Consider the following 7,059-nt stretch of genomic DNA (forward strand, 5'->3'; position numbering starts at 1 on the left):
CCCCCACCAAGTGCCTTTAGGGTAGTCTTAAGGAGTCCGTTGCACCATTCAACTTTGCTGGCAGCTGGAGCATGATAGGGAATATGATATATCCATTCGATACCATGTTCTCTGGCCCAGGTGTTGATAAGGCTGTTCTTGAAATGGGTGCCGTTGTCAGACTCAATTCTCTCAGGTGTCCTGTGTCTCCACAGGACTTGCTTTTCCAAGCCTAAGATCGTGTTCCGGGCAGTGGCATGAGCTACAGGGAAAGTCTCCAGCCATCCAGTGGTGGCTTCCACCATGGTCAGCACGTAGCGCTTGCCTTGGCGTGTCTGGGGCCGTGTGATGTAGTCAATCTGCTAGGCCTCCCCATACTTGTACTTGGACCACCGCCCACTATACCAGAGGGGCTTCACCCGCTTGGCCTGTTTGATGGCAGCACACGTCTCACAGTCATGGATAACCTGGGAAACACTGTCCATGGTTAGATCCACCCCTCGGTCTCGTGCCCACTTGTAGGTGGCATCTCTGCCCTGATGACCTGAGGCCTCATGAGCCCATCGAGCCAGGAACAACTCCCCCTTATGGTGCCAATCTAAGTCTGTCTTTAACGCCTCTATTTTTGCTGCCTGATCTACCTGCTTGTTGTTTCAGTGCTCCTCATTAGCCCGACTTTTGAGGACATGGGCATCTACATGACGGACTTTCACCGTTAGCTTTTCCACCCGAGAGGCAATGTCTTTCCATATATCAGCAGCCCAGATTGGCTTTCCTTTACGTTGCCAGTTGGCCTTCCTCCACCTTCCCAGCCAGCCCTACAGAGCATTGGCTACCATCCATGAATCAGTATAAAGGTAGAGCTTTGGCCACTTCTCCCTTTCAGCAATGTCCAGAGCCAGCTGAACGGCCTTGAGTTCAGCGAGTTGGCTTGATCCACCTTCTCCTTCAGTAGCTTGTGCAACTTGGCGTGTGGGGCTCCATACAGCTGCTTTCCACTTCCAGTTCATCCCTACAATGCGACAGGAACCGTCAGTGAAAAGAGCATAGCAGGTCTCCTCTGCTGGTAGTTGGTTGTATGGTGGAGCTTCTTCAGCCCTTGCCACTTGTACCTGCTCCTCATCATCAGTGAGACCAAAATTTTCACCTTCTGGCCAGTTCGTAATTATCTCCAAAATCCCAGGGCGATTCAGGTTTCCAATACGGGCGCGCTGAGTGATGAGGGCAATCCATTTGCTCCATGTGGCGTCAGTGGCATGGTGGGTAGTAGGAACCTTTCCTTTAAACATCCACCCCAGCACCGGTAGTTGGGGTGCCAGGAGGAGTTGTGTTTCTGTGCCAATTACCTCCGAGGCGGCTTGAACTCCTTCAAAGGCAGCCAAGATTTCCTTCTCTGTGGGAGTGTAGTTGGCTTCAGACCCTCTGTAACTTCGGCTCCAGAATCCCAGTGGTCGGCCTCGAGTCTCCCCAGGCACTTTCTGCCAAAGGCTCCAGGACAACCCATGGTTCCCGGCTGCAGAGTAGAGCACATTCTTGACCTCTAGTCCTGTCCTGACTGGGCCAAGGGCTACAGCATGAGCGATCTCCTGCTTGATCTGGGTGAAGACTTGTTGCTGCTCAGGGCCCCAGTGGAAATCATTCTTCTTTCGGGTAACCAGATAAAGAGGGTTCACAATCTGGCTATACTCGGGAATGTGCATTCTCCAGAAACCTATGGCACCTAGGAAAGCTTGTGTTTCCTTTTTGCTGGTTGGTGGGGACATAGCTGTGATCTTGTTGATGACCTCAGTGGGAATCTGGCGCCGTCCATCTTGCCATTTCACTCCCAGGAACTGGATCTCTCAGGCAGGTCCCTTGACTTTGCTCTCCTTGATGGCGAAGCCAGCTTCTAGTAGTATCTGGATGATCCTCTCACCTTTCTCAAACACTTCTGCCGCTGTGCCCCCCCCCACAATGATGTCATCAATGTATTGCAGGTGTTCTGGAGCCTCACCCTTTTCTAGTGCAGCCTGGATCAGTCCATGGCAGATGGTGGGGCTGTGTTTCCACCCCTGAGGCAGTCGGTTCCAGGTGTACTGCACGCCCCTCCAGGTGAAAGCAAACTGAGGCCTGCATTCTGCTGCCAGAGGAATGGAGAAAAACACATTAGCAATATCAATGGTGGCATACCACTTTGCTGCCTTGGACTCCAGCTCATACTGGAGTTCCGGCATATCCGGTACAGCAGCGCTCAGCGGTGGAGTCACTTCATTTAAGCCATGATAGTCTACAGTCAATCTCCATTCTTTGTCAGATTTGTGCACAGGCCAGATGGGGCTGTTGAAGGGTGAGTGGGCCTTACTGACCACCCCTTTGCTCTCCAGCTTCCAAATCATTTTGTGGATGGGGATCACAGCATCTTGATCCATCCGATACTGCCGGCGGTGCACTGTTGAGGTCGCAATTGGCACGCGTTGTTCTTCCACCCTTAGGAGTCCTACTGCAGAGGGGTTTTCTGACAGTCCAGGCAAGGTGTTCAATTGCTCAATGTCTTCTGCCTCTACAGCGGCTATTCCAAAAGCCCACCTGAGTCCCTTTGGGTCTTTGTAATAGCCATTCTGGAGGAAGTCTATGCCTAGGATACACGGAGCATCTGGGCCAGTCACTATAGGATGTTTCTTCCACTCCTTCCCAGTCAGGCTCACCTCGGCTTCCACCAGTCAATTGTTGTGATCCCCCTGTCACACCAGCAATGGAAACAGGCTCTGCCCCCACATGTCCCGATGGTATCAGAGTACACTGTGCACCAGTATCAACTAAAGCATCATATTTTTGTGGCTCTGGTGTGCCAGGCCATCAGATCCACACTGTCCAGAAGATCCGGTTTTCCCGTGCCTCTCCCTGGCTAGAGACAGGGCCCCTCTAGCACTGGTTATCATTCCTTTCCTGGGCATACATACTAGAGGTCCCTTCAAGGGGGTCTGACAGATCGTACCCACAATCTTGGTCACAGGAGGTTGAGGCTACCTTCACTTTGGTGGAACTCCCCCGGTTAAGAGTTTCCCTCCTTGAGTTGACGGACCCGTGCTGCCAGGACAGAAGTGGGTTTCCCATCCCACCTCCCCATGTCTTCCCCATGGTCACGCAGGAAGAACCACAGATTAGCCCTTGGGGTGTACCCTCTCTCTCTAGCTGGGGATTGTTGGGCACTAATTCTGGGGCCTGTGACTCTCACGGGTGCTGCATTAACCTTCCTTATCTCCTCCCTCATCTCCTCTTTAAACTCCATAATCACAGCTGAGATATGAGCCTGCATTGGGCCATTAATCATACTCTCATAATTCCTAAGTTTGTTGGCAACAGAGCCCACTGTCTCTCGGTAAGCGTCAGCATTGATTGTTGCAATGAAAGTGGTGTATTGAGATGGCCCAAGATTTGCTAGACTCCACAGCATTTGTCCCGTACACCTGACCTTGTCAGGGTCATTATTGTGTCGTCCATCCCTCCCAAAGAGTACCTCCAATACTGCCACTTCCCTCAGCTGTTGGATCCCTTCCTCGAGGGTCTTCCAGTGCATTCTATGATGGTGCTCCTGCATTCTCTCCCTGTGGACAAACCACTCCCTGACACTCATTAAGAGCCGCTCCCAGAGAGAAAGGGACCCTGGTTCCCTTACAAAAATCTGATTTATACCCGAGTCCTGGGTCAAGGGTCCCAAATTCCTTGCCTCACCACCGTCCAGCTGCACGCCTGTACCCATAAGATCCCAAACCCGGAGTAACCAGGTAGTATAAGCCTCACGCCCTCGTCACACAATGTCTTTATGCAGATTACAAAGACTTTCGTACGTCAGGGACTCGGTGATGATAGCAATCTCTGGCTCCCCTGTGGGTTGTGAGGTTCCTCCATTCTTGTCCCTATCTGCAGGGTGCTCTGCTTTCACCTTAGACTTCCTTGTTTCTACCGGGGCCACTGCTGCTGACCGTGACTGCCTTTGTGGTTCAGCTGGAACCTGGACAGTTGTAACATTTGTGGGTTCCACAGCTGTACTATTAGACTGTCCCTCCTCAAGGCAAAGGGCGGGTTTCTCACCAGCTGGGGAAATGCACTCCTTCAGCATCTCTCATATCTCCTTAACCAGAACCCTCACCCAATCTGGGTGGTTCATTTCTGAGGTGGGCTGTGGGGCAGGGTCAGGCTCTGGAGCAGCAGCATCTCGAGTCTCTGGGGCAGTTTCAGGTTCTGCAGGAGCATCCCTAGCCTCTGGTGTAGGAGTGAGGGTAGTTATCCAGGTTAATCTTCCTTTATCTCTGAGTGCTAAATATAACAGGCCTATCAGCAACACCACCCATTGTATGATATCATTAGCACTTAGAGAGGATCTTAACCATTTGAAAACTGGTGGAGCAGACCCAAAAAGATGGTTAAAAGGTTGGGAGAAAGTTTCCCCAGGTGCTATTTCCTCGCAGTAGGTACCGTTATTAAAGTAACCCCAAAAACATACAGTTAGTGTGTGATAGCTATGAATCCATGTACCTGCCTTCCAGAGGAAATTAAAGATCCATTAATTCCTCACCCAATTAACCCAGAAGCCAAACTTGATAACAGACACAGTAGCCTTAGTTATAGGACCCATTTTTAGATAAGGGTCTGCAAATGGGAAAAGCATAGCTACGATCACATGCCACCCAAACCAAGGTAAACTAGACCACATGCTGATGCTTAAAGATGTTTCTACAAACAACAAAAAAACAAATTACTTAAGAACTGCAAATCCTTTTTCCCTCTCAATGACCACGAGCCCCACCTTGGGAGCCAAAATCTGTCTTGGTTTGACAAGAGAGAAGTCTGTGAAGGAGGGCAAAAGCCTCCTGTGCAATGGAGAAGGTAAACTCCCTCCCTCCGAATTACCAGGATTTTTAAATGAAAAGGCTCTCAGGCAAAGATATGGGAATGGGAGTAACAATTCTTTACTAGGAGAAACTAAATAACAATTTAAAAAGGCAAATGCAATTGGTACAAAGAGAATGAGTGATAAAGTCCACAACCTGAAACCCTGAGGAGTCAGGCTGTTGGGAGCAGTCCAGTTGAAATGACAGCTGCTCGTTTTGCAGTGGCTGATGAATTGCAGCTGAAGTGGTGATCTTTAGAAGGGTATAGTTTTCTCTGAAGATCTGGTGGCAGTTGGGCCGGTCTTCCTCTGGGAATCCAGCGAAGGGGCCACTTCACTGGGAATTCCGCCGAAAAAGCTGCTTCTCTGGGAATCCTGCCGAAGGAGCTGCTTCTCTGGGAATCCCGCAAAGAGAGAGAGAGCTGCCCTGTCTCCCCAGAAGGTACCACTTTATATCATAAAAGAGTGCTTGGCTTCCCCCTCTGGGTGGAGCATCTCACAATGGGATGGTGTAATGTTACCAGGCCTGCAGTGAGTCAGTCAATGGCCCATTAACAAAAGATTACCTCTTCGGAGCAAACCATCATTCTTGGAAGAGATAATAAACCTACCCAACCTCCAACAGATGGCAAATAGAATACAAGCTTATCTTACAAACCAGGACACACAGTCATAGCCCATTTCCTCTCTTCCATGATAGCAGCAGTTACGAGTATCATGCTGGATTCCTGCTGCAGGTGATGTGGCTGCTTCTGTTTGAGCCTCACAACTGTACCTTAGCAACCTCTTTGCTTACATCAGCCCATATACTCAGTTACACCTTTCATATTTTTCCCTTAGACAAATTTCCTACTCAATCCAAGACAGCTTCCTACATTTCTACCACAATCAAAGAAATAATTTAATTCAGTAGTAAAAATCTGTGTATTACTCGAGTGTCTTTACTACCTGCCTGATGCATTTCAACTTTCAGGATTCTTGTAGCAGCCTTCCCATCTATCTCACAAAAAGGAACATTCTGCTGATGTTTACTAATGCAGAAGTTATAGGTAAGTTATTTGGCAATGTATTAGGTTTCTCAGAACTGACTGCTGACACAAGGTGTACTTACCTCATGTAGCCCAGCTATGAGAAACACCTTTGGACTTGGATGGGTCAGCAGTGCTTTTAAGTGGTATCTTTTAGAGCAGAAGGATAATAAAACATAAGCATAACCCACTTGGCTACTAGGCTGGAGTTAAATGAGGTGAAACTAAGATTCCTTGTTTTTTCTTGATGGATAATCAGCATGACGATCTTTGTCAGTCCAAAAAGGTGATTCCTGAATGACCCGAATTCTAAAGCTAGACTGTGTCAGGAGGCACAGCAGGTCACTGGGCACGCCAGTTCCAGAGAAGTATTGATGATTAACCTGTAATGACTTTTACATTTATGATCATAAGCAAAGCTGAGCCAGTGCAGACAATGCAAATGGAAGAGTCAGAGCAAAACTATGACTTTCTGCAGACATTAAAAAACAGTCAGTTGGCCATAAAATGCAAAGTTAGCTGTTGGTTTGTTGTTTTTTTTCCACAGATATGCAAATGTTTTTTATAGTACGCAATGAGGAAGCTGGTGTGTTTCTTTGTACGTGGTTTATTAGTCAGAGGAACACGCGCCTCTACTTTTCACAAGGGCTCTCTCTTTCCCTTCTCTTGTTAAAAGCGGCGGGTGTCGGTGCGCAGCCCTCCCGGCAGCGGGCGCAGGGCAGCACGGCCCGCGCGGCAGCGGCGCCGCGCCGGCCGCCCTGGCTGAGGCACGCCAGGACCGTGTGGGGCCGTTCGTGCTCCTCCGTCATTCCACGGGTTCCCTTTGGCACATTCCTCTGCCTTCCCGTTCTGGGACTCCTGCCTCCATCCTGCCCCGAAGGCACAGGGCAATTCCAGCGAGAAGGCGCAGCCGGCGCGGCCCGGCTCGTGTCCCGTGGACAACTTGCGCAAACGCCGCCGCACCGGCGGCTCCCGCCGCGCCGCCCCAGCCAACGCGAGAGGAGCTTCCCGGGACTCCTGCGACACGCGGGACCACGCGACTCACCCCACAGCCGCGGAACTACAAGTCCCAAAAAGCTTTGCGCGCAGGACCCGCGGCCGCCTAAGCCAATGGTGCGCCGGGCTTGCTGGGGCCCGTAGTGTGGCCGGGGGGATGTCCGGCCCCGCCTGCGCCCGGCCGCG

The sequence above is a fragment of the Lonchura striata genome, chromosome 6 (genome assembly GCF_046129695.1).
Source record: "Lonchura striata isolate bLonStr1 chromosome 6, bLonStr1.mat, whole genome shotgun sequence".
Lineage (NCBI taxonomy): Eukaryota > Metazoa > Chordata > Aves > Passeriformes > Estrildidae > Lonchura > Lonchura striata.